Raw genomic sequence first — 15,835 nt, forward strand, 5'->3', positions numbered from 1 at the left:
GCAGGCCTTATGAGGAGAGGCGACGGGACCTGAACCTGTTCAGCCTCCACAAGAGAAGGCTGAGGGGGACCTGGTGACTGTCTATAAACTCAGTAGGGGGGACCAGAAGGGTTTGGGAGAGACCTTGTTTCTCCTAGCACCCCCTGGCATAACGAGGAATAACGGTCACAAGCTGTTGGAGAGGAGGTTTAGATTGGACATCCCTAAGAACTACTTCCCGGTCAGGGCGGCTAGGATCTGGGACCAACTTCCAAGGGAAGTGGTGCTGGCTCCTACCCTGGGGGGCTTTAAGAGGAGGCTTGATGCCTACCTGGCTGGAGTCATCTGAGCCTAGTCTTTCTCTTGCCCAGGCGGGGGGTCGGACTTGAAGATCTACGAAGTCCCTTCTGACCCGACTCCTATGATTTTATGAAAGGCAGGGGTGTGTACTCCTGTTGATTTGTCTTCTATTTATGCTTGTGCTGAACCTGAAGTAACTGCTCTGGTTACAGTGGTGTAAAAGAATTGTATTGGACCCAGTACAGATCCATCACTTGTTTTTGTCTTTGCCAAGACTTATAGCAACAGCTTATGAGCTCAATAGCAGATGGCAAGTGCAAAACTTGTCTGAGGTCAGGGCGGGATGATGATTGAAAAATGTTTCCCAGCCTGAATCTGTGTAGTCTTCCCTAATTCAAGTAGCCCATCTCTCCAGTACTACCTGAACACTGGTTGCATCATCTGGAAGGATTGTTTGCATCTTGAAGTAAAGTAGGCAGGGTAGTGCCCTGCCGTTTGACTGCAGACTGGCCAGGGTGTGTGAACTTGCAGCACTTCACTTGAGTTGCTTTGTTCAAGCCTTTGCTGGAGGAGCTGAGGGAATGTCTATTAATTTACTTGTTGTAGTAAACTATTGACCTCTTTAAAGAATGGCACAAAAGAACATTTCCATCTAATATGTCTGTCTCAAACTGGATTCTCCCACTCCTGTTCACCTGGGATGAGCCTCCCTACGACAGAGCATGGATGCATTTCCCCAAGTTCTCAAAACAGGAACTCTTTGGGATGTATGTGCTTCATAAGCCTTTTGCTAGCTGCCCTCATTGTGTGAAATAAATGTTATTCCTAACTTTTTAATTCCACTGGAATTTACTCCAAGTTGGGTACACGTGTCCCAGTATGAATGTGGCAGACTCTGTGCCCTCATGTTTGCTTTTGCTAAACTCTCTACTACAGCCTTCACAAATGTATTTGGTGGACAGGGTGAGCAAGTGATGATCAGCATAGCCTGGAAGCCCTCCTATGGGGGGGAATACAGTTGAAGCCGCATGCAGAACTGACATTATCTGGCAAGATTGACCCCTTGTTCTTTTAAAGCTCAGATAAAAACCCAGGGAGCTTTGCTAGGATAGGAGGTATGACTTTCTCTGCGAGGTGCTGGGCATGGGGAAAGCAGGAAACATGTTATTTAGGTTGGGAAGAATAAGAGAGAAATGTGGTAGACGAAGAATATACAAGCTTCAGATTTAATCTAGACTCCTCATCTCAGATTTGCTCTTCCTTAACAATATCTGCCAGCTAGATGCATTTGACACACTGCATCATGTTTGGCAGCACCATGCAATATGGCATCATTCCACCTTTTATTGCTTACTGCCTGGCAGTAATGGGACATGAGATGACTTGACAGTAGTGAGATAATGTAGTTCAAGAAGCTGCACATGTGCTGGTTAATGCATGAATTCAAACTGAGCAGTTCTAAAGAAAATGTTAGGGGAGAGGTTATGGTAGATCCTGTGCTTGTCGAGAAGAGTGCTAACTTTGCAATGATGCACATAATCCTGAAGATAACACCAGTCTGTGTGAATTATTACTTTTTCCTGTTGCTGAGCTGATTGCAAACTGAAAAATTCAGGGGTGGGGAGTTGCAATTATTCCTGTGTCGCTGTCAAATGGCTTCTGCAAATGGACTTCATTGTGAACAGCAAGGAATCGAACTGAACGTGCATACTGCGTAAACCGGCATTGCATGCATGGAGGTGGGGGGGGGGATGTATTTCAGCAACCTGATTATGCACCATGACTTATGAATGACAAATAGCAAATGACTTGCTACACATGAATTTATGGAGAAAAGACTTAATAGGTGAAATCCAAGTTGAATCATACGGAGAATGGTGAAGGCAAAGCTGTAATCCATTCAACTCCCGTTACAGAAACAAGGGTATTTTGAATGCAGGCGCTGCACCTTTGCAGCACATCGCTGCTGTGTGCTAAGTGCCCCAGGGAGGGGGAGAATTGTTAACTGCTAACATCTAGCTCTTATTTCATGGTTGACTTGTCAGTGAACAAGGTGCTGTTTGTACACATCCCCTCAGGATGAGGCAGTGGGGTGTGAGCTGATGAGGATCTCTGCACTGACAGTGGAAGTGTCTACAATCTTGGACGTAACTAGTCTAATGTGTTTTTGGGACGCTGTACTCTGAAGTGAAATCTGGGCCCTGACAGAGCAGGAATTAAAGTGGTCCTGGAAACTGAGCTGGGCATGACCCTTTCACTCTGTATTTCCCTCGCTGTGCAAAGGGAGTGGAAACCAGCTAATCTCTCCATAGGACTCCTCTCTCAAGAGTTATTCCTCACTGGGAAGTCTGGCAGAATAGCCCTGAGTCACTCCAAGTCATGTTCAAAGAAGGGAAGGAGATGTTGAGGGAGGGATGGTGCCTTGCTGGAGTTGATGGATTCAGTATATAGGCTCAGACAGTGGCTGAGATCCCACTTGAGATGTTAAAGCAAGGGCTGTGGTATGAGAGTTTGGTGTCCCCACACTGACACACTGCCTGAACTGCAGTTCTTGGAGGAGAAAAGAGCTGACCCTCAATTCATTGGGGTTTGACAGCCTCTTGAAGTTGATGGGACTCTCCTTTTGTGGGCTGGCTTCCACCGAGGTGTAACAGGGCAGCCAGGAGCCTGGACCACCTGCGACATCCTGTCCTCCACCCACCCCAAATCTGTCCATCCTGTCCCAATTGCCCTACCCTACTTGCACTACTGGGGTCCTATGCCTGAGACCTGCACTGTCGCAAGCACACTAGCCCAGTTTCATTTTTGTTCTTAAGTCCTTTTTTACCAAAGTCAGGTGAGAGACCACTTTAGTTGGTTGTCACTTAAAATGCTCTTGTCTTCATCTTCTGAACACCACGTGCCTCGAGATTGGGAGTGAAGATTTTTGGAAAGTACAAGACTATTCAGTAATCCAAGGGGTGGCAGAAGCCATCTTCACTTTTTTTTTAATCTTAATTAAAAAGCTGTTGTGAGTATGCAGGGAGGCAGGCATGTTTTACTGAGACCAAACTGCTCATCCCTGGTAACAGCAGTCCAGCAAAGCCTTCATCACCTTGCATTTTTTCATGGTGTAGCTCCTGTGTGCCTGCTCACCCAGACCATCTACTAGTATAAAAGCAGCAGGGCTAAAAGGGGCAAGGCAAGGAGTGATGCTTGAGGAAGATGGGGTGTAAAAATGAGTCTGCTCTAAGGTACTCACCCAGCCAGTTTGCTTGTAAAGCTCCAAGGAGTCTGTTCCAGGCGTTTTGGAGGAAAACTGCAGGCATTGCATTGCAGAAAATGTTGAGCATTGCAATACTGCAACCTATTGGTCTCTTGGTGGAGCCAAGTTTTGTTACCTGAACTGTCAAATACGGCAACTCTTCACCCCGGCAGTCTGTCAAAAAGAGCAACTGTAGTAACCTTCCTAAAGTAGGCAGAGGGCAGGTCCTTGATCTCCCCAGCTTGGTGGGGGAGCAGGGAAGGAGCGTGCTAGACTGCACAATCCTTCCTGATGAAGGGCCCCTCAAATCAGGTTAGCTTTGGGGGGGAGGGGGAGTCAACTATTCAACACTTTTTAATAAAATTCCCCACCAGTTGTCTTCATCAAAGAGAGAATTTTGTTTTCATCCCTTCTTTGTGGCTATGTGACTCTGCTGTTTGCCACTAATGATGGGTCCTGGAGCATAGAGACTCTTTAATTCTTGTTATCTCTTAGTCGGGAAGATGTTAACTGACTGTAGTGGAGCTTGCAGAAGAGCAGCAAAGTGGTTACAGGGCCAGAGGGATTGTCCTGTGAAGATAATATTGTATAGCATTTGGGAAGTGGGGGGCAGAGGAGAAATGTCTAACTGCGTCAGAGTACAAAGTCCAAGTGGAGATGAGCATTATCCAAGGCAAAGGTAGGCAGCATAACTGGAAGCAGCATGTCAAAAACTGAAGGAAAATGCAGAATTTCAGGCCCAGTATCTGACAAGATGTATTACATTATGAAATGTGCTCTCTGAGGGATGTGGCAGAAGCTCCAGTGTGTGTCATACTTAACTGGACTAAACCATACCCTAATGGATGTCCCACGGGCTTGTTGGGAGGTGGATTGGAGGACCCAATAAGCCTCTTCCATCTCCAGATACTGCAGTACGATTCTGACATGCAGTGCCCATAAAACCAAAGCCACTGTGACTTCCTTCTGGATTTGTGCAATGCTAAAGGCTTGAATAAGTTCCATCTTTAGTGAATGTATCTTGGCTTACGTGCGAGAAGCAAGAGTTTGAGTAAACTCTTAACACTATAATTATAGTACACAAAAAAAGGAACATTTGTCACTGAGAAACTTTTGCCTGAAAGAGGGGTTTTGGAAAAACGGATATTTTTAACAGTTTCTTTGCCTCTTGTTTTCTTGAACAGGGACCAGGACATCCCTCCTATGAGAGGTAGGGACAATCTTGGACAGCTCTGTCAGGCCTTTGGTTAGCGCAGGTGTAATTAGGGATCTTCTGGAAGGGCTAGACATTTTTAAATCTGCAGGTCCAGATGCCCTCCACCCAAGGGTGTTGAGGGAGCTGGCAGGGGTCATCACGGAGCCCTTGGCCCGGCTGTATGAGCATTCGTGGTCATCTGGCCAGGTGCCAGGGGATTGGAAACTGGCTAATGTGGTCCCAATTTTCAAGAAAAGGAGGAAGGAGGACCCAAGTAACTATAGGCCTGTAAGCCTCACCTCGGTGCTGAGGAAGATCTTGGAGAGAGTAATCAACGAGCACATCTGTGGGGGTCGGCAGGGGAGATCATGCTCGGGGGCAACCAGCATGGATTCATCAAAGGCAGGTCCTGCCTGACCAACCAAGACCGTTTCAGGCTGGACATAAGGAAGAATTTCTTTACTGTCCGAGCCCCCCAAGGTCTGGAGCAGTCTGCCAGCGGAGGTGGTTCAAGCACCTATATTGAACACCTTCAAGAGTAAATTGGATGCTTATCTTGCTGGGATCCTATGACCCCAGCTGACTGCCTGCCCTTTGGGCAGGGGGGCTGGACTCGATGATCTCCCGAGGTCCCTTCCAGCCCTGGTGTCTATGAAATCTATGAAACCTGATGGCCTTTTATGACCAAGTAACTAAATCCTTGGATGATGGTGTTGCCATGGACGTAGTCTTTCTAGACTTTAAGAAGGCCTTTAACACTGTCTCTCACCCAATCCTCATCAATAAATTAAGTGACTGTGGCACTGATGCCTGCACAGTTGGATGGGTGAAAAATTGGCTGATGGGGTGCACCCAGAGAGTGGTGGTGGATGGGCTGTACTCAACCTGGCGCGATGTGGGCAGCGGGGTCCCCCAGGGCTCGGTCCTCGGGCCCGCACTGTTTAACATCTTCATCAGCGACTTGGACAAAGGGGTGGAAAGCAGCTGTCCAAGTTTGCTGATGATACTAAGATGTGGGGCGAAGTGGATACACTTGAAGGGAGAGAGGCTGCAACTAGATTTAGACAGACTACAAAAGTGGGTGGATGAGAATAGCATGGGGTTCAGTGTAGACAAATGCAGGGTGCTGCACCTGGGGAGAAGGCATCCACAGCCCACATACAGGCTGGGGAGTCCCCTCTTGAAAGCACAGAGGCGGAAAGGGATCTCGGAGTCATTATTGACTCCAAGATGAACATGAGCTGCCAATGCCAGACGCAGCCAGCAAGGCAGCCATACCTTGTCGTGCATCCAAAGGTGCATCTCAAGCCGGTCCAGAGAGGTGATCCTCCCCCTCTATGCGACTTTGGTCAGGCCGCAGCTGGAGGACTGCGTCCAGTTCTGGGCACCACACTTCAGGAGGGATGTGGCCAGCCTGGAGAGGGGTCAGAGGAGGCCACTTGCTTGGTGAGAGGGCAGCAGGACAGGCCCTACGAGGAGAGACTGAGGGACCTGAACCTGTTCAGCCTCAGCAAGAAGAGGCTGAGGGAGGACCTGGTGGCTGCCTACAAACTCATCAGGGGAGATCAACAGCAAATGGGTAGAGCCTCATCACCCCAGGTGGTGCTGGGGAGAATAGGGAGCAATGGTAATGAGCTGATGGAGAACAGGTTTAGGTTAGTGATCAGGAGGCAATATGTTAGAGTCAGGGTGGCCAAAATCTGGAACCAACTTCCCAGGGAAGTGGTCCTCGCCTCTGCCTTAGGTGATCATCCAACCTCCGCTTGAATTTGCCCGTCTGGTGAACCCGGCATTCATTCCTGCCTGTGGCAGGGGGTCAGGCGAGATGATGTGATCAGGTCCCTCCTGACCCTAGCTACTACCACTACTATGGTACTTCATAGCTTTATTCCTTCCACATTGAAAAGCCTGGATCACTCTGCAATTTTTTTCTTCAGAGTTAATTGCATTGTCTGTGGAGAATAGAGCCAAAGCTTTGGGGTGTGTTGGCTGTGGAAAGCTCAACAAAATTTATGCAGTGACAAGAAGGATGCTAAGCCATGGCTGTCTGGACCCCGAACCAAGTATCAAACTTTCACAGTTGTGGCCTAGACCAGATAAAGGCAAAGTTACACGACTCCAAAAAACATGTGAACATGCACATTGATTGCTGCGCTCTTCGGTGGAACAACTGGGTGCATCTAAAGCAAAGCAAGTGCGTGGCTGGCTTATTGATAAAATGACACCCTTCTGTGAGTCCCCTCTCCCTTTTTTTCTGCCGACCTTGTCTTCTGCATTGTGCTAAATCTTATTCTTACCAGAGCCAAGAGTCCCAACCTCTCAGTTCTGAGGAAATAAGTGTCTATCACGAGCACAAGCCAACTACAGGCCTTAGGCAGGTGTATCCGTTGCCTACGGAGGATGAGAGAAACCAGTTAAGTACTGATGTACTGTTTTCCCAACTAGCTGGCTAGAAAGTGAGGCGGTCGGGCAACTTGCAGTACTCCAGCTGAGCTAATAGCTCAGCCTGAGTATAAAGCCTTGGATCATCTTGGCTCTTGGTACTTAGTGCTCCTGGCCAGCAGATCAGAGTATGCCTTAACCTGGAGGTCAGCAGTAATGCCTTCATACATGTGCAGAATGGCAAAACAGAGGTGGTTTACGTAGCAGCTGGGCCCTTGGCAGCTGCTGAGCACCATGATGGGTATCTGTTGGAGATGCCGTAACTTTTCTGCCAAAGTGTCTCAGTGTTTCATTGACTGAGGGCATAGGAGACTCCTGCTCTCACTTCCTCGTGTCCCAGAGGCATTGTCTCAGCCTCCCGATGGTCTCTGTAGCCTTCAGTTTTGCAGCTTGGGCTTGGATATATCTTGTTGAGTTGGCATGTTGCTGTCTGTGACATGGTCCCTTTTCTACTTGACCGCTATACCCCTTTGTATTTCCACTTCTGTTCCCTCTTGGACATGTGCCTCCCTTTTATTCCAGCAATGCCTGCCTTTCCCCAAAGGTCATACCCTGAAATGCAAATTTTTTTTAACAAAATCCATAGAAATATTACGTTGCCCAGTGGAGAAGACTTTATTGTGCCTCTCTGCCTCTTCCTACCTGGCATGAAACACGGCTGCTCTGCAGCAAATCTGAGGTGCTACAGCCCCCAGCTACAAAAACATTGCTCTCTAGTTCACACTGGAGCTGTGAATAGTGCATCAGCCAGTTGTCATAATGCAGCTCTTCAAACCAATGGCAAAATGTGCTCCTGTGGCACTGGGAAGACGTATATTGGTAGCCACCTGTATCACTTTCCTCTAGTGCATTGCTTTCTGCACCTTCACTTGTTTTCAGGCAGGTAAATGCATAGAAATAAGGCAGTGCCTGATGCTGTGAGTACTGCTGTGCTATGAAAAGAACAACAGCAAGCTCTGAAGTGTTCAACAGGCCGGCATTGGGCAGTCTTCACTGTAAATCGGTACTGGTGCTTGCAGTGCAATGGAGGAATTGATTCCAGGCTTGTGGCATAACTGCTGGTTGCTGAGAGGATTTCAGTCATTTCTAGATAGGAGTGCCCTTCCTGACCTCAAAATTGGGACTCTTGGTGTACCTGGTGCAGGGGGTCTTTTTCCAGGTCTGGGCAGAGCTCCTGTGGGGGAGTACAGCTGCAAGTCCCAGTGCAGGCAAGGCCTGGGAGAGATGCCAGAGACCCAGCTACCTCTGCAGGTCCTGCCCCTGGCAAGGCTGCCACTCTCCAGCGCTGACATGCAGCAATTTCGAGCAAAAGCATTTGACTTAACGTGGCATTTACTCTATTTAATATAAAAGGTCTAATGTAACCTCTGTGTGACCGCGCGAAGTGGCTGGCTTGAAAAGTTCTCGGCATCTTGCCGTTGCTTTGTGTGGGAGGACATTTATAAATCTAAACCATGAAGACAGCTTGCTAGGAAACCGCTTAAATAATTGAGCAATGAAAGCTACTTGTGATCTTGGGAGAGGGCTGGAGGCTGACGAGCCGGCTCTGGAGAGGACAGCTGTCAGGTCACCAGCTAGTGAGGGGCCATCCAAGCAGCCTGCTAATGCCGCGTGCGGTCCCCACCCTGCAGACACGTGGTCCCGTCGAAGCTGATGCATCAGGAATGTCTCCGACGCACGCCAGCATCCGCTGGCAATTTGTGTTGTGGGCACTTGTGTGGCCCAGGATTGATCATGCTGGGGTTGTGTTTGCACAGCCTCTGTCCTGTGCTTGGGACCCTTGCTATGAAATGCCCCCCTGCTTTTTCACTTCTGTTTAACATGCGCTGGATCCACAGCTGCCCCAGATACAGCCCTGCGTGCACACCAAGAAGCACGCAGGGTCATAGGAAAGTAGGGCTGGATGTGCCCTTGCAAGGTCGTTTGGACCAACCCCCTGCTCAAGGCAGGATCATCCCAGACTAACCCGGTCCAGCCAAGGGTCTGTCGAACGTCCAGGGATGGAGACTCCCCAGCTTCTCTAGGTGCCTCATGCTTGACTACCCTCCAAGTCGGAGATTTCGCCCTCATCTCCAGCCTCAGTTTCCTCTGCTGCAGCTTGAGGCCTTTGTTGCTAGTCCTGTCTTTTGTGTGGAAGGATGTATTTAATTTTCTAAGCTCATCAGACACATGCTTAAGGTACAAACAGATGTAACAAATTGATATCAGATGTTTTTTGATGTGACGCTTGCATGGAAATAACTCATCTCTGTATGCTTCTGTAGTAATATGCAGGTAGCAAAATCGTTCCAACTCGAGTTCGGGGTTCATTCAGGACGCAGGTTTCCTGCATCACCACTGGTGTACTGGTAGCATTACAACAGCTGTTGCACGCTCTCGACCGGCAGATCCCCTTCCCCTTTTCAAGTGGGTCAAATAAAGCTTTGTTCAGTTTTTAAGGAGTCAGACATCGCCTGGATAGAAGTATACTTGCTCACTGCGTGGAAGTCGATGGCCGAGGGTTTGGCATATCAAGCCGCAGATCTTGCAAAGATGTCTTTTAACACTGCGCCGGAGACTTTCCATTTAAAAAAAAAAGACCCATTTTAAGAGCGCAGGTGAATGGGGAGCTTCCAGCGTTGAAAATCATTGAAGCGCACAAAGCATTTCAGTGTTGGCCAAATGAACTGTATCATCCAATTATTTTCAATTACAATTACGATCCCTTCCTTAATGTTTTCCTGTGCTGATACCAGTGTTGCTAATGTAGCCAACTCTGGCTTTATGATCCCTCTTGCTGCAGCGTGCTGTGCTTAATTGCTTGGTCTCTGTAACAAACAGACGTTCTGAACAATTAGACAATACTTTGAAAGTGAGGTAGGGAAATAGCTGAAGATCTTTCATTTTAGTGATGTGTCTGGGGCACCCCATGGTTTTGAATCGATGCTGCAATACTGTTCTTTGATAGCCTTCCGTAATTTTAAACAAGATCTAATACATTTATATTTTTATGTAAAGTTTTGGAGGGAAAGACCCTAGTTTGCTCTTTCCTAAGTTTTAACTGATGATCACAACTCTCCTGTGAGTCTCACTTCAGTTCTTACTCAGCTGTCCATCTCTGTTCAACAAATCGCTTAAGCAGATGTTTAAGTGCTGTGCTTAATAGGGATAGACTTTAAGCACATGTTTAATGCGGTGCTGAATTGGGACCTCTTGTTGGAAACCAGCCATCTTGTGTTTTAGGAATTGAAAGCTGGCAAAAGCGGTGTTAGATAGTTTGTACAGAATTACAATAGGCTGCATATTATTTTCAAAAATGAGGTGAATTGTCTTCTATATATTTCTTCCTTGGGAAATTTAGGAAACTAGAAAGGAACAATAGTCCCACAGAAAATGGAAGTGAATTTAAAGTGGGGAAGAAACAGCACCTGAACTGATTTATCCCTTTGAATGCTATTCAATATTTTCATTAATGACCTGGATGATGGAATACAATGTACACTTATAAAATGTGTAGGTGACACGGAGTTGCGGGCACTTTGGAGGACAGAATCAGAATTCAAAATGATCTTGACAAATTGGAGAGATGGTCTGAACGCAACAAGATGAAATTCAATAAAGGCAAGTGGAAAACGCTGCACTTAAGGAGGAGAAATCAAATGCACAAAGACACGCGCAATAATTGGGTAGGCAGCAGAAGAGCAGAAAATGAGCTGGAGGTTATAGTGGATCACAAGCTGAATGAGTCGACACGATGCTGTTGCAAGGCAGGGAAGATGTCATTTGGGGAGGTATTATCGGGAGCGTTCTCTGTAAGACAAGGGAAGTCATTATTCAACTCTGCTCGGCCCTGATGAGGCCTCTGTTGGAGTCCTAGATTGGGTTTTGATCATCATATTTCAAAAGCTTCAGAACAAGCAGAGCATTTCTAAGGGCAAATAGCACCAGTGATAAGGGGTTTAGAAAATGGGATGCGTGTGGGAAAGTGTAAAGAATGGGTTTAGGGGGTTTAAGGAATTTAACCATCATCTCTCCCTAAACAAGTCTTTAAAGTGCTTTAAAACAATAGCACTTTACAACTGATCCTCAGTAACAGGTTTAGGTTTTTTTCTGTCTGTTTTATTCTGCTCTTAAAGAAAGCTAAACTGCTGTAACTTTAAACCTGATTCTTTCAGGTTTGAGTTACGGCAGTCTAGCTCCAGCTTATAGCACAAGAGAAGACAGGCAAGGAAGTTAAGAGGCTCAACTGATGTGCACTCCCGAGTGGCAAGTTTTCCCCCCCATCTGCTGCTTTTTAAAAACACTTTAAAGCTACAAGCAGATGTGCTACTAGTCTTGGAAAGAGAAGTGTGAGTGGTGTAACAGTGCTCTAATACACAAAAAGCTGTTTTAAAGGAGTGGGAGGAGAGATTGAGAAGCTTTTTGATGGACAGCGAAGCAGAGAGCTCTGATATTGGGAAAACTGTTGGGATGGTGAAACAGTGCTGCTTGTGGCATCTCCTTTGCTCGATTTGCATCAGTGCTGTGGAAGAACTGGGTGATTTCTTCCACCCTGGTCTCCACGATTTAAATGAACGTAATACAGGAGTACGACCAGCCGTCCTGATGCTGCTGGATCAGCCTGCTGCACTGTGCAACACAGCCACAGATGCATACTTGGCTGCTTAAATCTTCTTCACAATTACTACTGTAGTAATATAAGGAGTGCTCTTAACAGCCAGCTTCCCGGTGTGACATGCGAGACAAACAGATCAGCTCTGCTGCCACCCGCCTTTATTAATACAATTTGCATAGCATTACCATAATGGTTTCCAATTTTTATTTTAAAAACTATTACTCTTGACAGCCTCCCTAATGTAAACAAGCATCTGTGGCACGCGCCGAAACCCAGGCTTCTGCAAGCTGTTCCAAGCAGCCTTTTTGATAAAGAAGGAAGCAAACCATTTTAATGGGCCACTTTAAACCTCAAAAGATCAGATGAGAAAGCTGGTCCCATTTGTAAGAAATGCATTGGGTATTTAAGTGGACACCTGAGTGTACTTGAGTGTGCTGATTATACCAATCTGGCTCATGATGAGACCTGGCTGAGTCTGGGTATAGTTGACATATTTCCAGCGCTGGCTTCTTAATGACAGCTCTTGGCATGGGCTGCTGCATGAGCCCAATTCTGCTCTGTGGGAAGCTGGGTTAAGCCTGACTTCCTCAGGTGCAACTCAGGTCTTCCAAGCCCTTTTATTTTGGGGGAATGCTCTAGTTGTGCCCTTTTACTATGAGCAAGCCAAATCTGGATCCTAATGCTCTGATTTGCCTGTCCTGAATAACATGCTGACAAAGGCCTTTGGTGGATGGCTCTACCAATATTTGTTTGGGCCACAGGAACCAAGATCATCACTGAACTTCTGTAAAATAAGATCCGGCCAAAAGACTTTAAAACACTTTCCATTTCTTTGTCAATCCACAACTACTTTGAGCTTTTCCAGTGTTCACCACTTTGGGTGCTGAGAAATTTTGAAATTTTTGCTGCTTATTCCAGTACCAACATGGGAGCTCAGCTTTTTGGAAAAAATCTGGTCCCTGATGCTTATGAAAATGGTGTTTTATACACTGCCCCAGAGATGGCCAGCATTTTACCACCTTAGACAAGTCCTTCTTCATGAAACTTTGCCTTTTTCTTTAAAGGTGATTGGTGCGTCACTTCTTGGGCACTCAATTTGAGAGGCTTTAGAGAAGCCTGACTTCTTTTTATATATTTATTTATTTTTAAGCGCTACATATGAGGTCCCATTGCGGTGTCTATGACCCTGCAAAGCTGAGGACCTTAAACTGGCAAGTTCATCCTGTAAATCTTGGTCTGACATTGTAAAGTAGACTATGTTGAACTAGGCTGAGACCAAAACACCTGTCTTTATTGGTGACCTATGGTAATCTGAAGGGTTTGAGCCCATGTCTTCAGGAGTGGTTTGCAACAATCAGGTGTTTATGGTGTATTTCGCCAAAGTGCTTCACCAACTTAATGTGAGAGGCAAGGATGTCTTAGGGTGATATCTTTTACTGGACCAACTATGTGGTTGAGATAAAGTTAGACCAGCTTAGTTTATCCCAACCACATATCTTTTATTGAACCAACTATACGGTTGGGATGAAGTAAGCTAACTTTAATCTCAACCACATAGTTGGTCCAATAAAAGAGATCACCCTAAGAAATTATTGCTGCTTGTGTGATTTCTGGACCATCACAGCAACGTTGTTCTTATGACTAATGTTAATGAATGCAAGTCCCTTCTCCAACCACCTTACAACTAGAAATGATGCCCAGAGTCCTGAGCTCCTGTTCTAACTTGCTCATAAGTTTTAACTCCCTCTGCCCCTGGAGAGTCCCTTTAAAATAAAGGACCTGAAAGTGAATGTAAAGTCTAACCTGATTGATGATGATCAGACAGACAAGTGCTCCCACTTTTCAGATTCAGAGCTGTTTGCTGCAAAGCAGGAGACTTGGCTGTCAGTGGGAAAACTATTTGATATTGCCTGAGTTTCTCAACCACAGCATAAGCACAGCGCTCCCTACATTACAAAACATTTATAGATGGTATCGGTAGGGTAATTACAACAGTGATTGCAGAGTAAAGCCAAGAGTTTCAATCAGTTGTTCTGAATCTCACAGTAAAAACCTTGTTTCTGTGACAAAGTGAGGTGAAGAAAGCCTCTTTGGGAAATTATGTCAAGTCAGTTTAGCTTTGATTTGATCTTATGTGCGTGTTCCAGCGTGCTGTCTTGTCTGCTGTGGAAAGCATTGAAAGAGCAGCTCAATTCCAGATGGGAAAAATGGAAAGCTAGTCAGATGATGATTTTGTGGGTAGATAATTAAACCCAACAGCCTACATAGTACTGCAGAACAGGGCACCCTTTGGGTGACTGATGATATGTGGATGCATGGCATGCTGTTTGTAAAAGGACTGGGGTGGACCGAACAGCCAGATCAAGGGTGGCTTGCAGAAATCTCCAGACCTGGGTGTGGCGATGTTTCTATGCAGAGAGCCCCTTAAAATTTAGACCCGAACGTTTTTTGTCATATTCTCTTAACTTGTACTTTTCAAAACCCACCTTTCCATTTTTACTGCTAGAAACGAGTTCCAGCTGCTTTCTCGCCAATTGTTTAAATGTCTAACAGGAACACTTATGGCTGACCTCAAATAAGATGAATTAGAGTTCACCATTGCCTTCTTCCTTACGGTAAAGTTTGGATGTGCAAGACCAGTGGCTTTTCCTGAAAGCGCCAGGTGTTTAGTGTGTATCCCATTATCTAACTTAAAAAAAAAAACCCTTCATCATTAAGAATGAAGCGTGAGAGGGAATTGACTTGTCAGTGATCTCAATTTGCTTCCTTTATGAGTTTGGGTTGTTGATGAGCAGTTTATATCTCCGTTCCCTCCGTCCCTGCCTCTTCATAAGCATATAAAATGCCTGGACTCGCTGTCAACTTCATGAAAGCCAAGATGCTTTACCAAGTCACCCCAAAACAACCGGCTGCTCCTCCACATAGTACAATTGAAGGCAACTGTTGAAGAAGGTTGAGCATTTCCCCTGCCTGGATAGCCACCTTTTCCCAAAAAGGTGATATTCAACACTGGATAAAATCTGCCAGTGCTGCCTTTTGGGTGTCTCTGAAATTGTGCCTTGTTGTATAACAAGGCATTCCTGCTGTGTTGGCATTGTTGCACTCCTGCTGTGCTCATCCCCTAGCCAGTAGCAGCAGGAACATAATGGATCAAGTCCTTCCTTTGGTGAATGGTACCGGTCATGTTCTTCACTGTTGGCAAGGGGAAGAATATAAATGTTGGCCTCTTCAGCAGGCTCAGAGAAGCATGCCCCTATCTGCCCTTTATCCAGTGGTGTGTTGGAAAGCTTGGCATTTTTATTCAAAGGCGGACGGTGCATTTTGCAAGCTAGAGTTGCAGAATTCAAGGAGAGGAGGTGCGGCACGTGTAACATGAGCTTGCAGAAATCAATTCTATGGTTGAGAAAGTATCAGTGACCCTAAACAGAACTAATCATTAGAAGAGAGCTTCTCGCAAGGGTATATTTGCATCGTCTCAAATGTGGCTGCAAACCAAGGGGAACTTGCAATGTTTTTTATTCACACCACAAAATAATTTCAAGCCAAAACATCTTTAATGGCTGTGCAGTGAATGACTCCTGCAGTTTTAGATGAAATGAAAGACGTAGATAGAGGCTGGGAAAAGTTTCTATAGAATCCCTTGGCTGCAGAGCACCTGATATTAAAGCCAAGTGTGTTTGTGAGATTTATTGGAAACAAATTAGCTTAAATTTATTGCAAATTATTGATTTTAGCATTCAGAGGTTAATGAGTTTTGCTCCTTCATTCAGCATTCCCGATCTTGGGAGAATAATGAAATTGCCTGAAGATACAAACCATTCCATTAAAATAAACAGATGACTTGAACATGCATCATAGCTGATTTGGGGTTTTCTCATAATTTTTTGGGGGCATGTTAACGTCTCATGCTGCTTTAATGTGTTAAAACTTGAAGTTATTTAAGGAGATAAGAATCAGCCATTACTCTTTTTCTTTAAGTTCCATTTTGTACAGAAGCTAGAAAGATATACAACCTCTATCAAGACACCTTGCTTTCAGTATGTTTAAAACCTTCGGTGTCTTATTGATGGAAATTAAACTC

The 15,835-nt window shown here is 45.8% G+C and overlaps 2 long non-coding RNA genes across 2 annotated transcripts in view; both read left to right on the forward strand.

The window, feature by feature from the left end:
* The window catches only part of LOC109310304, a 5,618-nt gene extending 4,414 nt beyond the window's left edge, over nt 1-1,204 (forward strand). Inside the window, exon 3 of the long non-coding RNA XR_002101192.1 lies at nt 554-1,204. This is a non-coding gene — a long non-coding RNA (uncharacterized LOC109310304). The remainder of the gene's footprint in view (nt 1-553) is intronic.
* A 5,110-nt stretch (nt 1,205-6,314) lies between these two features.
* LOC109310305 lies at nt 6,315-15,105 on the forward strand. Its single transcript, XR_002101193.1, has 3 exons — nt 6,315-6,462; nt 8,063-8,065; nt 15,095-15,105. It is a non-coding gene; the product is annotated as an uncharacterized LOC109310305 (long non-coding RNA).
* The last annotated feature ends 730 nt before the right edge of the window (nt 15,106-15,835 follow it).

This window comes from Crocodylus porosus, unplaced genomic scaffold (assembly GCF_001723895.1).
Source record: "Crocodylus porosus isolate Cpor-Errol unplaced genomic scaffold, CroPor_comp1, whole genome shotgun sequence".
NCBI classification, from domain to species: domain Eukaryota; kingdom Metazoa; phylum Chordata; order Crocodylia; family Crocodylidae; genus Crocodylus; species Crocodylus porosus.